The sequence below is a fragment of the Neofelis nebulosa genome, chromosome 5 (assembly GCF_028018385.1).
Source record: "Neofelis nebulosa isolate mNeoNeb1 chromosome 5, mNeoNeb1.pri, whole genome shotgun sequence".
Lineage (NCBI taxonomy): Eukaryota > Metazoa > Chordata > Mammalia > Carnivora > Felidae > Neofelis > Neofelis nebulosa.
Window position 1 is genome coordinate 13,248,971 of NC_080786.1, and position 20,969 is coordinate 13,269,939.

A 20,969-nucleotide genomic window follows, 5' to 3' on the forward strand; every position below is an offset into this window, starting at 1 on the left:
GAGGCTATTGGAGCTTTTATCTCCAAAAACTGCCCCTGGTGAATATCCAGTCTTTAGCTCATTAACTGACTCTTCAGTGCTGTTGTATATATTGTGTTATTCCAGCCTCCTGAAAGACTTTTTTGTCCCTTTTGGCAGGATGTTATCAAATTATTAGGAGAGTCAGAAAAAAAACTTCATTAAAGGCCACAAATATGTCTTCATGCTACTTTGATAACCAAAACCATAGAAAATTATTCTTTCTTCATGTACTCTGAAATGGTATTACTGATAATGTTTACTACTACCACTTACAATTGTTAGATATGTTAACATTGGCTACTGAGGAATTTTAGGAGTTTTTGGCCATTCGTGTATTTCATAGGATATGACAGAATTAAATCTCTCTCTCTTGAAATGTTCATGGGGGTGATTTAAAATCCTAATTCGTTCTTTGTTTATTACATTGTAAGTCACACGGGGGAAGTGTGGAGAGACAACATTAATTCAACACACGTTTTTTGAGTACCTACTCTATGAGAGGCATTGTATGACCAAGGCAGTTAAAGAAAATGAGGCACAGCTTTTGTCTCCCAAAAAACGATCCATCAGGCAGGAACCTCTGCCTCCAAGGACTTCTCTGTCTTCCATCTTGGTAGATAACAAACTTATGCCAACAAAAATCCCAGACATTTATCAAAACCAGCTCAGATTTATATTCACAGCTAAAGATATTCTTGGAAGGGCCAGATGTTTTATATCATTTATATTAATAAATAAAATTTAAAGATAGTCCAGCACAAGCTTTCTATGATCAACCCATTGGTGGATCACTCCCTTTTATTTCTGTCTTTTATACTTGAGTTCCCATGGAGAAGAAACCTCTAGAGGGGCAGTTAAAGGAGTGAGAAGAATCACAAGGGTAGAAATCAAAGGTTACACTTGTTTGGAGATAGGCAGAGCCATCAAACAATTAGTATTGCCAAAGCACCTTGGGGTGCGAAGCATCCACTTCTGATCCTCATTTCCCTGTAGTGCTGGAATTTTGTGTGTCTGCAGTTTGCATTGACAGCTTGGCTCCATTATTAACTTTTGGTCACTTTACGAATGCTTGCTTGTTTTTCACAGTCAGATTTTTTTTTTTTTTTAACCACAGGAATCTGGGTTTCCTCTACCATATACATTGGAAATGGGCTGGTTAACACATATAAGGCACTGCCCGTTTTTCTAGAAAAAAAAACCCTTTTTATTTATTGTCAGTTAATTTTCACATTCCTTTCTTTACAGTGCTTAGAAATAGGTAATATAAATTGGCACTTTTGTTGAATACACTAGGAGATGGCAAATTGCATAAATACGCTCCTTCAATGCTTTCAATTCTAAAAGTGTCATGATTCCTGAGGTGCCTGGGTGCCTCTGTCAGTTGAGCATTTGACACTTGATTTCACCTCAGGTCATGATCCCAGGGCCGTGGGATTGAGCCCCACGCTGGGTTCTTCACTGAGTGTGGAGCCTGCTTAAGATTCTCTCATATTCTCTCTCTCTCTCTCTCTCTCTCTATTTCTTTCTCTCTTGGCTCCTGGGTAGATCAGTTGGTTAAGCATCTGACTCTGGATGAGCTCAGGTCATGACCTCACGGTTTGTGAGTTCGAGCCCCGCATCGGACTCTGTGCTGACAGTGCAGAGCCTGCTTGGGATTCTCGGTCTCTCCCTCTCTCTCTCCCCTTCTCCCGCTCATGCTGTCTCTGTCTCTTTCAAAATAAATAAATAAATAAATAAATAAATAAATAAATAAACAAACAAACTTAAAAAAACAAAACAAAACAAAGAGCTTCTCTTTCTCCCTCTGCCCTTCACCCCTGCTTGTGTTCTCTCTCAAAAAAAATAAATGTGTCATGACTCCATATATATATATGTATACATATATACATATATATATATGTATACATATATATATATGACTAATTATGATCACATTTATCATATGCCTTTCTTTTCTCCAATAATATGTGCATTGAGGGTAGACAGTGGCTATGGTACATTGTGATAAGTAGGGGCTGAGATTTTGGTAAGGTGGGGGTTCTGGGGTCCTAAACTGTGGAAGCTCCCTCAACCACCTCTCTGGGTCACAAGCACTGTACCATTCATTATGGACATTTATCAGGACACACGCAAGGAGAACAAAGGGAAAGATGGGAACCAATCCTGTGTCTTCAAGTCCAATAGCAGGCCATTGGCAGCAGCAGCCAAAAGCTTAACACAGCCTTAAAACTCCATTAAAACAAAGATAGGTTTATTTTGAAAGGGGAGAAGAAAAACGGAATATATAAAAAGATGATCAACAAAAATTAAAGGATTCAAAATCTGAATAATAGATAACTCTTCACAATGACATGCATTAAACTGGACAATACGTTGCTATGTGGACAATTCGGGAGAAAATATGGATGCTACTAATGGAAACAGTAGTGACCTAAGTTAAGTAATCTGGAAGGAATCCCCAGACACTGCTCTGAAAAAGAGATGCAACAAGCTTTACCAGAAACGTTAGCCAAAAAAGGCTAGACAACTTAAAAGCCAATTACTGTCTTCCATTTCAATTTCTACTTTTTTCTTCAGCATAGTAAAGAAATAATAATGCCAGAACAATCATGGCAGACAAAGACATGGCTCAAAGACATCATGTTAAAAACAAGAAAAAAAACCCAGCAAATAAAGCAGAATATCAAAAAGTCTCATTAATATTGAAGCATATCAACCTTGTATCATTGGCCCTTAAGACCACATTCCTGGCCCATACCCATTCATAGAGCTAATTAGCCTTTGACAAAGGTCCTATTTAAAAATGTACACAAATGGAAAGTTTCAAGATAGTAAAACATAAATAAGGGACAAAAAATATTCTGTAATAAATTTCTTTCCATAGGCAGTAGAGTGTAGTGGCTAAGAGCTCTATGAACAGACAACCCCGATTTGAATTCTAGGCACACTGGCCTACAACACAAAGAACAACGGCACAGGACACAAAATAGGACACGAATGAAATTTTGGATCACTTCTTTTGTTCTTTACACATCTGGGTCAGTATCATGTCTTGGCTCATCATCACTTATGGAAGCTTGTCAGATATTTTGCATTATGAGGAGCTCTTTCTCATCACCTGCCATGAATCAAATGACCATATTTATAAACAACTGATAATCCAGACTTAGATAAGTATACAACTATAAAGCTTAGCTCTTTTATATTCAAAATGTGTTCCATGGACCAGCAAAACCAATATAATCTAGAAACTTTAAGAAATGCACACTGTCAGGCTCCATGACAGACCTAAAGGACCAGAATCTCCATGCTAACATGGTATTCAGGAGACTGCTTTTATCATAGCATTTTAAGCATTGTTTTTTAAACCATTTTTCTCTGTAAGAAGATGCCTGTCTTCTCTGTGGCTTATCAAGTGCTTTGGACTTGCCATGGATTGTCATAAACTCTTCCCAAGCATCATCTTATTGATCCTTATAACATCATGAGTTCTATTTCTGTTATTGTCTTCTTTTTACAGAAGAGGAAATGGAGTTTCAGAATTTACTTGCTGAGAGTCACAGACAAGAGTTGGTGTGCCTAGGATTTAAGTCTGGGCGGTCTGTCTACAGAACTCTTAGCCATTACACTCTATTGCATGTAGATAGATAATTACTATAGGGTATTTTTTGTCACTTATTTACATTTTAGTATCTTGAAGCTCTCCATTTTCATGGATTTTTGAACAGAAGCTCTGTCAAAGTTTAATTAAGCCTATGCTTTGCATAGATTGCCAATCCCCGTGACAAGCACCTGCCTGGGTGGATATGCAAGCTTCTTTTCCATTATCATTTATCAACCATTAACAGTCACACGTTATAAAATGTTGTGCTAAAACAGGAAGATCATTTGTATTGTTTTGTGTGCATTGATTAGTATTGACTGCCTACACTAATCAAAGTCACTGTATAATTTCACAATACTTAATCATTTTATTTTTACATCACTCCAGAGACAACCCACCTCCCCCCATGACAGTTTCAGAATAAAAAAAAATAAAAATAAACGTATTTTTGGATTTCTACTCAGGCATCAAAAACTTCCACCACAGAAGCCATAGCTAAGGAAATCATAGTCACTGTCAGTTCTTACTGACAACAGAGGTATTCAAACTTAAACACTCTCAACACTCAATGGAGAAAAAAAATCCCCCTTCAAAGCAGTAACATGGAGAATGATGTATTTAGTATACGGAAGGAACAGAAAGACCAAACAAAACAAAACCTTCAAAACAGCGTACAAAATGTTTTCCAGAAAACCAAGAAGCTAACATGCTAGCTGCAGAGATGCAACAGAATGAAAGGGAATCACATTATCTTCAGCGTTTTGTGTAAAAGAAATCAACCATATATGTAGCAGATGATAAAATGAAAGGACAAATGTCAGGCTTGGCAGTGACTACTGGCTGATCAAAATGACTTTCTCTTCGTGCGGCAGACTTGACTACATTTCCCAGCCGCTCTTGTGTGGCAGCGTGACTGTGGTCTAGCCAAGGGAATGGGAGTCAAAATGGTATGTGTTACTTCCAGGCTTGGCTCCCAGTGATCTTCCAAATGTAATTCACTACATTCTTAGCCCATTTACCAGCTGATGGGGAGGCCCAGAGGGTGAGGGAGCCATAGCATGGAAGAGGCCTGGTTTTCTGAATTATTATGTGAAATGCCACTCACCAACCAAGTATGTGAGAAAGAAATGCACTGCTATTGGGTTAATATAATAATGTTGGGTATGTTTCAGTGGTTAGTCTACCCTAACATACTAGGTGTGTGAGAGTCCAGTGGTAAAAAGACAATTGGATTAGAGTATAAAAGTGGGTTGTGAGCCACAGCCTTCAGCTCACCTGCTATTTCCCATCCACACCTGCTCACCCTTCTCCAAAAGATAAAAATTCACAAACTTGCACAGTGAGGGGTTTGCTCTCTTTCAAATTACGTTGCATACTGAGTCTATAGTATCATGCAGACAAAGTCTCAGCATTCCCAATGCCCCTTCACAGTTCACCACAGGAGACAGTCATGAAGAAATACTTTCAACTTCTCCCTCCCTGGTTCCCTCTTTCTAACTCCCTGCAGACGGGGAGCTAAATGGTCCAACTCTCTTTCCATGAAAGCTCACATGATTCAAGTGCTATTAGTATTCATCAGCCATCCTTCTTCCACCCAGCAAGAGGCACTTAACCAAATGACCTCATTAATCTTCACATGCGTCATGATCCTTGATCTTTCAGAGGCAGAATAACAAATGCTCTTATCCCTATTTCACAGATGAAGACACTGAGGAAGAAAGAGTGTGAGGAAAAGGCTATGGAATAGAACAAAAGGGCTGCGGTTTAATTGCCACATGAAGAAAAGTATATGGATCTAGAGGCAGCACCCTAATCTTCTGAGGCCACATGGTCTATGAGGCCAGGTTTTGGCCAGTACTACCTTAAAAAATAGCTGCTAATGTTTACATGTCACACACACACACACACACACACACACACACCGCAATCTGCTTATTTCAGCTTCTCTTAGAAAATCATATGTGGTCACACATAGCCCATGTCCCCACATCTCAGAAGAGCTTACATCTTCACCTAAGTAGTGGTGTCCCCCTACCCTCCAGGGTACACTCTCTAATTTGCTACAGTGTCCACATGACAACCTTGTTGCCAATAATCTCTGGTGACCCTGAAGGCATATGAGCCTGTGGCTCTATATTTCCTATACATCACTGAAGAGTTAGAAATCTAGATTCTTCCATCACCAAATTCCTCCCTTGCTACCTCCTAGTTTTATCACGAAAACAATGGGTTTAAAAGAATCAGAATTGGGATTATACACAGTGTCTTTCCTGTCCGTCTTTCTTATACTTTCTTTTCAGTATTGTGTCTACAACGGCAGCTGTTAAAATGGGGGGGGGGGCAGAGCCACTAGCTAAGTGGCACCCACAGAATGACCCACTGCCAATCTCCTGTCTCGCAGGGATGCAATGCAGGGAGGAAGGCCACTCAGAAGGGAGGCGAGACAACACAACCTTACAAATTCGTGAGCTCAGAAGAGTAAACATAGCTGAGTGAGTTATAACAAGTTTTATGAAGACCCTAAAATTGTGGCTTGACCAAGCCAACCTTGGAGTTGAGGACTAAACAACTGTTGTTCTGTGGAAAACATTAGATGTTCCCAAGCATGGTATTGGGGTCAAGAAACTTGACTGGGGCAAAGTCATAAAAAGCAGAACGTGACTGGATGATTATAAGAGACATACTGTGGTGTTTGCTATTGGTGGTTTAAGGAGTAGCTGCAGTGCTTATTGGTGAAAAAATGTACCCATAACTGACATGGGGCCAATACCACAATGAAAGTGTTATGCCTGCGAGAGATGATTATGTTAATTAAGGTCTGTGTACAATGACCACCTAGAAACCCACAAATATACATTCTGACTCAGCTCAGGTCATGATCCCAGGGTCCTGGGATGGAGCCCCACATTGGACTCCACACTGAGCATGGAGCCTGCTTACGATTCTTTCCCTGTCTCTCCCTCTGCCCCTCTCCTTCTGTCACATGCTCTCTCCTTATATAAAATTAAAAAAAAAAATTGCTACTCAATACCTGTAGCCCTCAAAATAACCATACAACGTGCATGCGCTTATCCCCATTTTTCAAAGGAGGACATACCACTTAGAATGTAGGTAATGAGCAACACATCTGGAATTGAACACTAGGTTTATATGGATCGAAATCTTTGCCACTATCACAAAGATTTCTAAGCAAACTGTAACAAGTTATTCCTCGTGAGCGCTTTTCTTCTTCTTTTTCCAAATAAATCTTTCCCAACCAATATCTCCAAATATTTTACATCTTCTTAATCTACCCCTTCCTATGGAATTTGAATTTAGAAGTTGATTTCCGGTCCACATGTCCACCTACCTAAATCCTGCTGCTATCCGTTTCCTTGCTTCTACAAACTCTCTCTTCTAGCCTTCATGTATGTTTGGTCCAAAGACAATAGGCTTTGCAATTTAGAGGTCAGCCTCAAGAGGAGAAAATTAATACCGTGAAGTCTGCATTTCCTTAGAGTTCACAAATTCACAAGAGAGCATGTGGTTTGTTCCCTGGGAATCTGAATTTCAGAGGGCTTCTGTCTTAAAACAGACCCGAGAGATATTTAAGAAACAAAATTCCAAATATCTTGCCTATTCAAACACCAGGAACCACTTGTTTTTTTTCATCAGTTGATCTAGACAACATCCCCAAAGAACTTTCTTTGCGAAATTATTTTGTCTCGTATTCTACCTATATGAGTAATAAAATTCTGCCACAGCCTCTTAGGGAACTCTTTTTTACATGCATGTCAAACATGTAAATTGTAAGGTCTCTAGTAGGGGAACCTAAAACCACTGATTTGTGATTAAATATTAAATGGCTGAAGTAGGCACAGAAATTTAAAATTTCGTTGGTTTTCTTATCTAATCCTCTGTTTATCTGAATTCCATATATTTTGATGACCATATATTTTGGTCACCATATATTTTGATGACCACCCTGGTGATATCTTAAATAATTGCCATTTATGTGGGTTTCTGTCTTTCTCTTAATTCCCTCTCCCAACTCCCTACAAGGATAGGACGTTGTGGAAAATTTAGAGTTTGGTAGAACTTTTTTACTAACACAGGAATATGTATTTATAAAAGCCAGATACGATGGCATTGCTGCTGAGGAAGTTATGACAGCATTTGTCTTCGTGTGTTTCGGATGTTTTAGGAAGATGTTGGAATTTGGAAACACTTGCAATTTCTACACTTTGCAACTGTTTGGGATCAAAGATCTGGCATCTTCTGACCACTGTCATCATAAAAAAGGGAAATTTTCTACTGTCTCCAGAATTTTATGGCCAGTGATGATCCAAACTAAAAGAAGAGAATGTAATTTCTTATTTGTGTATGGTTGGGCAAGAGTATGCTAGAGTAAGTTTTTAAGTTGACTTAAAAAAGAGATCAAAAATTATCATCTACTTTTGAAAAATCCTAAATAAGTACTCTAAGTGAAATTATAGTGCTTATTCTTAGAATGTATTCAAAATCATGATACGAGACATGGTAACTCGTATCTAGGCTTGAGTTGAATGAGATTTTACTAAGCTACCAACAACTCCACCTGTCATTGCTATAATCATTCAGCTCTTTTCTTTGAAAGGGAGAAGCTAAGTAGTCAATAGGGATTACATCACTGCAGGACTGGGTGAAAAAGGTCCTTATTTAGTATTATTCAGAAGATTGCCATTTTAGGACTGACAGTGGTCAAAAACTAACCAACTTTCAATTAAAATTTGTATCGATGTTTGTATATGTGCACTTGTATATGTGTGTTTTATTAATTTTGAAAGCTAATACAAATCAAAGTGAATTTTCTGCTTAATTTCTGATTTTTCATGTGTAAATCATAGGTGAAACTTCAACTTTACAGTTATCACGACATGTGATTTTGGAAAGCTTTCTTCAGTTGTGCCAAAACCTACCTTTCCACCTTGTTTAAAGAATAACAATCACCTTCAACACCTCTAGTTCCCACTCCACAATAAAGCAAACTGTTTTCTTTTGAAACTGTGTTGAGTATGTTTTCAAGTTTTCCCCGATTTTTTAATCATGAAAATTAGACACTCATGATATGTAAGTAACACATCCATCGTGTCTTTCACGTATCAGTCTTCTCAAGCCAGTTGGAGGCCTATGCAAGAGTCCTAGTCTGATTTTTTGTGCCCTCAAATCAGTAGTCTCTGAGGCAGGGGAAGCATTTGTTTCTGTGCCAAAGAGCTTGTTACGAAGTGAGTTTTGTAGCCTTTCATGTGACAGGTTGGGAGCCTATTGGTTTGATACTGTAATAAATTGATTTGGGTTTTTAAAAGGCAATATCAAAAGAAATCAACAACAAGGTAATGGGATTTATCCTGGCGTGTAGAACCACATCAAGATTTCAGGTTCTGTAAAATAAATTGTGTTTATACCCTGGTGAATAAACTATCATTCCTAAACACAACATGATGTTTAATAAATATCTGAAACGCAGTTAAGACCACTAGATTTAGTGAAGGATTAGAAAATCTCACAAGAATATAGATTTAATAAAATGGACACTTCTAGGGAACATATCTGAAAGGCAACTTTCGTGCTGCCTTCTAAGAACTTAAGCAGTTTCTTACCCAGTAATCAAGTTGCCTTGTCTAATTCGATTCATTTGTCCACTGGGAAAATACCTTATCAAACACTACATATAATTGACACTTTGTCTGCCATAATGGAACTCTCATTTCAAGCAGAAAAGGCAAGGGTGTGGTTGACGTATTGGGGTTGCAAATATTGACTAGACTTCTTCTAGAAAAGTTCAAATACACTAACTTTTCTGGGTGTTTGCTTTCCTATTAGCAAAATGAGAAAACCGTTGGTCCTTTTTAACTTTCAGACAATGCCTTCAAAATAAAATCAAATAGAATGCATGTAAGGAGGCGAACCTAAATACAATGTAAACCACTCTCCTCTGACTAATCCGTGCAAAGCTTACATGACTGTCTTGCCGACCACAAATCCACTCTGATGGGAGTGGCCAAGGGGAAACGGCCTTTCTGAACAGGAGTGCTGGTCTTGTGACATGTGTCTCTACCACCTTGACGACAGTGTTAGAGTTCAAGGTGGAGTCTGTGGCATCCACGGGCAAAATCATAGGTTTGGTGACAGACCGCTCCGAGGATTTCCACGTTGGATCTTGACTGACACACTCAAATTTATCTTTTAGGAATATCTGAATACACACAAAAAGGTAGTCAAAAATCGCTTTTTGGTGGAAGAAAATACAGTGCATGGACTTATCCTTCTATCATGAATGACAGTGTGCCCTTTCCACCCCTCCAGTTTCATAAACATTTCAGACTGCGATGTTAATTATACTTGAATTGATAACAATTAATTGATTACAAATAAAGTTTAAAAAATGACTAGCTTCTGGTTCAGAAGCAAACAAAAACCAAACCAAAACAACGAAAATAAATTAAAAAACCCCGCTTCAGAATGGGAGCCTCTGAGACCCAGCATGACTCTGCAGCTGCCAAGAAGGTTCATTACACTTCCTCAGTTCCCATATATGCTTATAATACACACCCATCACTCACGACAATTTCTTTTCCTCACAACTTGTAAGAACCCAAGTTATACACAACTTCACAGGCCACAAATCTTACATTTACTCTACTCACCTACCTTGCCCAGTTAGCCAAACTGATGCTAAGAATGTGCTTGTAGGAGTTAAAAAATGTCTCCTGTTACAATTGGATGACACAGTCAGAAATGTACTGATAAATTCACATGACATTTGGGCAACTCTGAATGGGAGAAGCCACACGGCAAGACTATCTGCACTTCAGGAGGGATGTGGTCTTTTTATTTATTTGTTTATTATTTTTTTAATGTCTACTCACTTTTGAGAGAGAGAGACAGAGCATGAGTGGGGGTGGGGCAGAGACAGAGATGGCAACACGGAATCTGAAACAGGCTCCAGGCTCCCAGCTGTCAGCACAGAGACCAACACGGGGCCGGAACTTGGGAACGATGAGATCACGACCAGAGTTGAAGTCGAACACCCAACCGACTAAGCCACCCAGGCAGCCCTATTTTTTTTTTTTTTTGAAGGTTTATTTACTTTTGAGAGAGACAGAGTACAAGTGGGGGAGGGGCAGAGAGAGAGGGAGACACAGAATCTGAAGCAGGCTCCAGCCCCTGAGCTGTCAGCACAGAGCCTGACATGGGGTTTGAACCCATGAACCGTGAGATCTGACCTGAGCTGAAGTGGGATGCTTAACCGACTGAGCCACCCAGGTGCCCCAGAAGGGAGATAGTCTTAATGATAGTCAGGAGTGAGAAAGAGACATGTCTTCACATTTATTGCCATGTGAACAGAATGTCAAAAAATAAATAAAATTAAAAATTAATTTACTTAAAAGTAAGGAAGAAAACATGGCAACACGTAGTGTTTATAAGAAAGGAAGGAGGGAATGAGTAACAGACTAACAGATCATGAGAGCCTTGGACCAAACAAGTTATGTTTATCTAAAATCACAATAGGCTCTAAAGCTGGGGACGAGCACAAAGTCATCATGTAAGTTAGACCCAAAGACCCAAGGGCACCTTCTATATCTCACAACAGGGGGTGAAGTTGCATTGTTTCCTAGGAGATTTCCCTAAAGTTGGGAAGAATGAGACACCTCTTCTGTACTGGGTGTTTCAGTGACATGAATTAGTCTCATATGCAATTGAAAAATAAGAGAAGGATGTAAGGGTAACATGGAAGCCTTGTTGGTTTTTCTGAGATTCTTCCAAGCATGTTAATATATTGAAGTGACTAGGAGTAAGCTTTCTTACAAGAAAAAACAAAACAAAACAAAACAAAAAACAAAAACAAACAAAGAAAAACCCAGACATCTTGAGATGTTTAGGGAAAAGCTAGGAATGCTACAGAACTGCTTTCTCTTATTGCAAGGTATTTTAAAAGCTTCAAGAACCTTAGCCACTCCCGGATTCCAGACTTAACAAGACTGTGAGATAACAAAGGTTATTTTAAGCTACTAAGTATTGGGGGAATTTGCTATGTAGTGGTAGATAGCTAATGTGGGGGTGGCAGAACTTCACTGCAAATGGAACAAGTGGGCAAAGTTGAATGATGAGTCCAAGTTTTCAAAACAGTTGATGGATGGGAGTGCATTCTGGTTATAGAGAAAGCACGTGCACGGCTCGCTCTGGGAAGTGCGGTAGGTTAAACATTGCTAACATGTACAGTGTTTGTGGACAAAGGTAGCAGACAAGACAGGAAATGTAAGCAGCAGGACATTCACAAGAGATTTGGGGATTTAAGAAATATATCTAATAACATATATTTTAAGAGACTGGATAATTGTTGAAAAATTATGGCAATAGTTCAGTTTAAAAAAATTATTTACCTGTATATCAGAGTGCTATGAAATTGCCAAATCTTACATTTCAGGTTTGTCAAAGCATGTTTTTGAAACAGGTCACCTCCTGCTCGGAATACACAGCTGGAGAGGAGTCAAATATGCACCTAATCACCCCAAGTTCTTGAAAATTCTACACTTTTAAAGACACTAGTGAGTTTCCTGCATTTGTTTCCACACTAAATTATTCCAACACATTTGGTTATTCTGAAGCCCCCCCCACCCCCCATTTAGAAACCTGAGAATGGAACATTCAGTCTTCCTCCTTGTGATTGTCTCATAGGAAAACTTTGAACCTTAGACAAGTGTTCTTTTGGAGTTTGATGAGTCCCAGCTTTCAAAGAGAACACGGAGAGCTAGAACACTTCTTGGCAAGGGCCACCACAGCCTCATGGACATTCAGGTTCCTGAACTTGATAGAAAAGAGAGGAAGGATGCTTCAGAACCTGATATTTGCACTCCTTCCCCCCCGCCCCAAATCCTACACATGTACATACACACATTCACAAGGAGGAAAAGAAGTGCAAGAGATAGCTGACCTGCCCCAAAGTGTCTTCCACTGAACCCTAACCAAGTGGGAGATTCCAAAAACAGAATATCTAGTTTAAAAGGCACATTTAGGGGCACCTGGGGGGTGCAGTTGGTTGAACGTCTGACTTTGGCTCAGGTCATGATCTCACAGCTTGTGAGTTTGAGCTCCCCGTTGGGCTCTGGGCTGACAACTCTGAGCCTGGAGCCTGCTTCAGATTCTGGGTCTCTCTCTCTCTCTCTCTCTCTCTGCCCCTTCCCCACTCACGTTCTGTCTCTCCCTCAAAAATAAATAAATATTAAAAAAGTTTTTTTTTTTTTTCAAAAGGCACTTAAACTTAAAAAAGTCATTTAACTTTCCCCTCTTTCCCTCCCTTGGACAATATCATTAAGACAGAATTGCAGGAACAGGGAAAGAGAAAGGAAAGGGAAGGGAAAGGAAGAGAAACGAAGGGAAGAGAAAGCTGTAATCACAGGAAGGGAAAAGGAGGGGGAATAATGAGCTCTTACCTGGTATGGTATAGACATGGCTTCATATGAAAGGAAAACAGAATAATTGCTAAGAAACTTTAACCAGTAGTTAGAAGTGGACACATTTGTAAGAGTCATTAGGTGACATGTTAAGAGCTGTGAAATAAAAAGAACTTTCAAGTGGCTGTTTGCCCTGTTCCTTTTAAAGAATTTAATACAACGAACATTGCAATGATTTCACTTAATTGCAATAAGAACTCATGACGGGGGCAATTACAAGTGTGTACCTTCTGAGAGTCTCAGCCACTTTTATTGACTTTGCTGTTTCTGGTATTGAGCCTGGGACTGTATGGCCATGATTGCTCTCTGCCACTGAGTCAATGTAGATACTCTCCTTTGCCAGTTTATCAAGTATTCAAGGAAGCACTATCCACCAGTACGTCCTGAAGTGACAGAAATATTCTATACCTGCACTCTCCAATCTGGAAGCCACCATTTATATGTAGCTATCGAGCACTTGAAATGTTATTTGTGCAAGTAAGAAACTGAATTTTTAATTTTGCTAATGAGTTCATTTAAGTTTCAGTTTAAACAGGTACATGTGGCAAATGGTTCCTCTACTGGGCAGCACAGATTTAAAGAAACTTCAAATACTTTTATAAAATTCCAATGCATGCCCAACAAGACTGCAGAAATAGGTCAGAGCTAATGTAGGACTTTGCGAGAATATCCAAATTTTAGGCCATGACAAAGGATCGTGCAAACAGACAGTATACATTTAAACCACTATATTAGGATTAGAGGAAGGTTTGGATAGTGGCCAATAATAACTCATCCAAACTGCCAATACTCTTAGTATTATCAAAGATACTGAACGATGCCAATATGGAAGACATGCCATCCATGTTGCAAAACATCAAATATCGCCTTAGACATTTTCAATTGTGTAAGAAAGAAAAATGATCAGAAGCCTGAAGCAGACTGTCTCCAAACTAAAACATGTTACATTAGTCGACTTTTTAAAAAGAGAAACCAAATCAAAGGTGATAGGAAATAAATAGTATTAAAATGGTACAGTAAAATGGAAGATCCCCTCAATGGGTCAACACTTGGAATCATTGTCTCATTGTGATTTAACCAAAGTTCAAAGTCGAAAGAACTCTTTGTGCAGAAACGAATTATCGAGGACAGGCTGATAATTCATATATGGCAATAATGGAATTTATTATTGTTCTTTATATAAAGACCCTTTTGTCCTGGGACATTCCTTGGACAGCATCAGAAACCCTGGCAAAGAATGAATAAGACACAAAGCTGAACTTTTACAAAGCTCAACTCATTCAGCAGGTATTAATTTGAACAGAAGAATCAACAGTGTATACTGATTTGCAGGTCACAATCACTTGCGTAATTCAAGATCTAGGGTTTAAAGCAGAAAAAAGAGTGCCACGTTTGCAAATACCTAGAGGTTTCACTGCTCAGATAAGCTCTTAATATGCAGCCTCCTTTGTGTATCTCCTGCATTCTTGAATCATTTTAACTTGCATTGAGAAACAGCCTTGAGAAATGTAAGAACTGATGTTCTTTTTATTTCTGCCAATTATCTACTAAGAGATGCTGGGACCATTATAAGACATCACTATAACATTATTCTTTTTTTTCTTTTTTTTTTTTTTTTTTTCTCCTCATCTTGATTCTGTAAGAAGTGAGCTGTGGTTAAGCAACCTTTCTGTTGGGATTAGCCGCCGTGGCATTAATTTCCCATAAATGTTTTCACGTTCTCAGATGAAAGCTGTTAAATAAGGTGATGTCCTATTGACATGTTTAGATGTAATTTCTCTTTGGTAAACATTTCAATTAGTGATCTAGAGAATACACTTCACCTGGATTGAAGTACACATTCGAACTCACAGAAGCGCGGAAGAAATGCCCCACGGATTACACTTCAGATGAAACTCTATACTTTCATCTGTCCTTGAGAGTCCAACAACTATACAGCTTGCAACAGTCTAAAACTAGGGTTTATTTATAGTCTTATTGAACTACTCAGATTAACTCATATCAATAGTTTCTGTGGAACCCGAACCTGGAACACATGAGGGGACAAACATAATTAGGAAAAGCAACAGTGACTCTGAAATCAGTCTGCAGGCCCCACCCCAGACACCCCAGCCTCCAGGCTCACATACTTCCGACCCCAGGCCCACATATACCAGCGATGCAGCAGCGGTCTCCTTGTGTACTGAGAGGCATACCCCGACGATACAGCCCCTAGGGGGTGTACAACTCCCACAACCACAGGAATAAAAACATTTTAAAGTCCACGGGAAGTTTCATCGGAGAGAGTGCAAACGGTGGTTGAAACCTGTTCGAGATTGCAATGCAACAATTTAACACAGCACTCACGTTTCCTCTTTTTTTTTTTTTTATGGCGTGACACCTCATATGTTACGTTACGGTGGCTAGAGGCTACGTGGGGAGCCCATTCATCACAGAAAACTTTGGGAGAAATTACGATACGTGATAAACCTACTGGTGACTGGAGCTTCCCTCTGTTAGATTCAAATATTTGGATTCCAACTGGCCAAGTAGTGATTATGCAAAGTTGGAGGAATGTCCAAAACATAGGACTAGAAGAAAAAAAAATGCCTGGTATAAGTATAACGATTTTTCAGAGATGCCTCAATTTGGGCCTGTCAGAAACCAATGAACTTGAAAAACATTTTGATTTGTAGAAATAATATGAAATTACCCTAAATGGAGGTTTTCAGAGAAAGAAAATGGCAGAGTATTAATTAACATGCAGCCACATGCTCTCTTGTTCATTAGATGTACCTTTTTTCTCCTCTTTTTTTCAATCTTTGTATTTCCTATTAAAATTGTGATTATGAAAAGGTTGTGTGATCAATATTGCCTACACTTTGACATTCGGTACCACTGACTGAATATCAGTTAACTGTCTTTTTTCTCTTGCCCTTTCTCTCTAAAACCTCTATCACGATAGAGAAATGACACACAAAATAGTTCACAAAAAAAACAGTGCTTTCGTTGTAGAAAGGTAACTTTTTCATGCCCCCCCCACCCCACCGACTGTGTAGCGTTCTTTAATTTCTTCCTGCCTGAGAAAATAAGCAAATGGATCCAAGAATTCAACCCCCTTCTGCTGCTGCTGCATTCCGAAAGGAAGTTCACAAGCTTGTCAAACTTAGAACTTGAAGCTGCACTTAGACCATCTTCGTAATGAAAGGAAAGCCAGGAAGGAAGGGGGGAGAAAAAGAACCCTGAAGAACCCACTTTGGGGGAGGTCAACAAAGAAATCACACCAACATGAAGCTCCCCAAACTCATGCAGACCAAAAACCTTGCTCCTAAAAGCTCCCAGTGTGTGGCTGCTAATGCACAGGAAATGTGATTAGCTGCCTGAGAAAGGCCTAGAATTACTCTCATTCTGACTAGATTACTGGATAATTAGATTGGTAGCACTCTTCCCTGACTGTGGCTGTCAGATTAAATCTGGCTGGTTCTCGTCAGATAACTGTCATGTCCCACAATAACAAACAGAGGCTGACACAGTGAGGGCTTTTTAAATGTTCAAAGAAACCAAAGTGCCTATTTTTTCTCAATAATAAAACATGAGAAATGTTCAATGGACTTCAGAGTTTATTCAAATTGTCATTATATTTAATTAAGAAAATGCTACCAGACGAAGCCTGGACAGACAGGCTTCATCTGCGTTGATAAATGGAAATCACCGTCTTTGGGATCTACTGATGGAAAATCAGCCTTGAATTACCCAGAGAGCAAAGCGTATGGTTCTGTTTGAATGCTCTGAGTCTCTAGCCCTTTACTGTTCCAATGAAGTTAAATAAGATATGCTGAGTCCCATCTCGGAGCAGTAGTTGAACCTCTGAAGCTCTTCTCTCTTCTGCTCCTTGACAAGCACACACACCCTCTTTACTGTAATGGTTGTCTCCCCAGTTACTCCTGGGAAGGAGACAGAAGAGAATCAGAAGGAAGATACTAACAGGAGAAAGCACAAAAGCCCCAGGTTTTTACAGAGTTCCTCCAGTCTTGTCCTGCTGTCCCGAGTGACTGTGTCTTATCTGTTAGGGAAGCTAGGTTGTGAGTGATGCTTCCCCAGATGTGATACCCTGTCTCTGGTGGGAGATGGGAGGAGGGGGGTGGGATGTGATGCTTTTAGGTGGCACACCTAAAAGCATATGTTTTTATTACATTTATATGTGGCAAATATGAGTGATTTTCCAACTACGATAGAAAGTTTCGTTTGAAACATAACTTGAGAAAATAAACATAGGAGCTCAATTTAAGGGAAAATAGCATGCAGATATGCGAAAATTGCAAATGTAAAAAAGACTGAAGGTTGAGAAACACAGATGTAAAAGAGAGTGAGCCTGTCACTGTTTGCATACTCAACACATGAAAGCACTTATGGTTTTTAATAAGGGAAAGTGGAGTTCTTTATCTCTTTGAAATATTCGAGAAATATCAGTTCCCTCTGGGTGGGACTTGTCAGACCTCCTTGCTTTTTTTGAGTCCATTTTACTTGGGAGAAGGACAGCTACAGGAGGGATCCCCTGTCTTCTAAAGCTTAATGTGCATCGTCAAGGGCCCCAGAAGAACGAAGCAAATTTCAGTGGCCTTCATCCTGCTTAGATATCATCGAATTTAGCTTTCCTTATCTGTATACTCCTCACCCCAGGCAATGTGCCTACCTGCAGTAGTAGGGACTCAGTAAGTGTCACCTCAGTGAATGTGACAATTTAAGAAGTAAAAAAAAAAAAAAAATCTTTAAAACATTCAAATACTTATGTAATATACACGAAAAAATAGCCAATTTTTTCAATCTCAATAAAATATAAGCAAAAGCATTAAAAGCCATTGTTGTTATTTTTGGCAAAAAAAGAGAATGTACCTATTGTTTACAGAGAACATTTCATTTACTATTAGAAGTGATGATTGGCACAAACTTTCTGGAAGGACTTTAGTAATACATAATAAACATGTATTAAACACATAATAAAAATATACCATTTGGTTCAGCAATTCCCATTGTAAACATTGATTCTAAGGGAATAATTATAAATATGCACAAATATTTAGTTATAAGAATAGGCAGTGAAGCTTTCTTTAAATACAAATGATTTGGAAACAGCCTATGCAACAATATGGTATCATTTCTCCCTCCCTCCCTCTCTCTCTCCCTCTCTTAAAAATAAATAAACATTAAAAAAGCAGGGGGCCTGGGTGGTTCAGTGGGTTAAGCATCCGACTCCTGATTTTGCCTCAGGTAATTTGTGGGATTGAGGCCCATGTCAGGCTCTGCACAGAGAGTGGAACCTGCTCGGAATTCTCTCTCCTCTCTCTTTGCCCCTCCCCTAGCTCGTGCTCATTCTTTCTCTTTCAAAAATAAACAAATAAACATTTAAATGATGTATGATGCTTCCTCATAAATGGAAAAGCATGTGGTCTCTGGAAGTGATGCTTTGGAAGAACACTTAATAACAGAAATTATTTAGTTTATATAAAGTTTAATCATTTGATTATAATGCAATACGTATAAGAGAATCTTCTTCGGTATTGTTTGCTTAAACAAAGAAAGATGAAAAGTAGCCAAAATGATAGTACCTCTAGCCTTTGATGCAAACATTTATATGTTATTTATTTCCTTCTTAATGCTTTTTTATTTTTCCAGAAGTTTCTATTATGAACAAATACTAATCATAGTTAATGTAGTTTGTAAAATTGGGTACAGATTATGCTAAGCCCTTTACATGCATTAACTCGTGTAATCCTCACAAAGCCTTATGGAATAGAAAGCATCATTATTCCCATTTACAGATGGATAAACATACTTCAGAGAGAGACTATAACTTACTCAAGGTTACGCAGCAGTGAGGGGCAGAAGTGGGCTTCAGACACACTTTATCTGACAACAGAAACTGTATGTTTTGGGCTAAATACAATACTGCTTCGTAAGTATTATTTTTTTATGAGGGAAAACGTCATCTTTAAAAGAGGAAAGAAGCCATGAGTCACTGTATGATTGATAGCAAAAAGAATAGTACAGATGAATATAAAATCATTAAAATGTTTTTCCCAACTTTGAACCCATGGAATCTATGCACGATCCAATAGTTCAGTGTAAATTATTTTGTGTAGAACCTAGGGATTTGGTTGTAATTATGATTGACCAATAAAGGGCTTTCTAAAATGTTAAGTAGTATAACATAGCTCTTGGTACTGTAGTATTTTTAAAACAAACAAAAAAAAATTAATGTTTATTTATTTTTGAGAGAGAGACAAAGAGAGCACGAGCAGAGGAGGGGCAGAGAGAGAGAGGGTGACACAGAATCGGAAGCAGGTCCAGGCTCTGAGGTGTCAGCAAAGAGCCCGACACCCGGCTCGAACTCACGAACTCACAAATTCACAAGCCTTTGTGAGATCATGACCTGAGCCCAAGTCAGCCGCTTAACTAACTGAGCCACCCAGGCACCCCATGTACTGTAGTATTTTAAACTGAGTATTAGCTTTGGCTTAATTTCTACCAAATTTAGAATTTCTTTGTTGACAAACACCTGAAAATTATCCTTATTTTTCCAAAGTTTAATCATTGTTCCCCTTTGTTCTATAGGTAATATATGCCCAATGAAGGAAAGCAGCAAAACAAGACATAAATCACTTTTAATCTCAACATACCGAGATAACCTTTTTTGCCTCCTGCCATTCATTCTTTAGGCCAAAGTGTCACCTGCATGGGACCACCCAGATCCTCTAGATTTCTGGTGTCACTCTTGCATTTGTGCACATAACAGATGGCTACACGTTTGCATCTGTTATACTGCGTCATTCTGATCTGCCAAGGTTCTCTTCTCTCGGCTCACATCAGCATGCCCATGGAATGTACCGGTGCCTTTTCTCTTGAGTCCTCTTGAGCATGCGCACTGAAGGTTAGGGCATGGGAGGGGATTACGTGGCGGTTCAGGGCTGTGCTGTACAGCATAGGGTTTAACTTTTAATAGTGGACATCCTTGGCCTATGTGTCTTGCTTATCCTCACCATCTGAAATACCTCACTGAATAGTTAAATCACCTGACCCTACAGCCTTAGTCTCTTGCTCACTCTCCCTTCCTTTTCCTTTGAAATGTACCTGTCCTTGCCCAAAGGGATACCTGAGGCACTTCCCTGCAATCTTTTCGATTTTGCTTTGTCTCATGCTCGTCCTCCTCTCAAGCAGTCGCTTGGCCTTCCCTCTTACATCCAAGTATTTTCCTAAATGAAAGGAGGACTTCTAAGGGCAGCTTTTATAAATGATACTTTTATTTCCTCCGTGATGCTTTCTGATAACACTGTCTATATAGTTTTATATTCTGTTTATGTGTCATTAAGTATATTATGGTGAATATTTCCTTATTATAAATTCTTTAGAAGCAGACTATAACAGGTAAATAAAATCTTACATTAGTGATGTAATACTGAGATGTTTCCAAAGTTTGCAGAATGATAAGAATCACCAGGGGTATTTATAAAAAATATATACACAATTTCCAGAAACTTCCCCGTGGAAATTTTTATTGGATAGGTCTGGGATAAAATCTAGGAATCTGTACTTTTTACTACAGAAATATCTCCAAATGATCTTTCCTGTACATGACCATTTCCTTTCTCTTATATATGAAGGTCTTTATAAAAGTAGATAAATAATATTGAATTCTGTAGCCTTTCATGCCCAGATAAGTTAAATCTTTTAGAAGTTCTGCTGAGGTGGACTATCTAAGCATTCCCCAAATGCCACTCAGTCCTCTTTCCCCTAGTTTGACTGTTTCTTACAGTGGCATTTTTGCATCTTTACTTTACAGACCAACTGGAATAATTAACTTTCAGGATATCTGTGAGCCTTCAAAATAAAAGACA

General features: G+C 38.9%; 1 protein-coding gene across 8 annotated transcripts in view; it reads right to left on the minus strand.

Moving 5' to 3' along the window:
• Positions 1-20,969, minus strand: part of RBMS3 (RNA binding motif single stranded interacting protein 3) — a 1,338,119-nt gene that overhangs the window by 350,356 nt on the left and 966,794 nt on the right. The window lies entirely within an intron of this gene.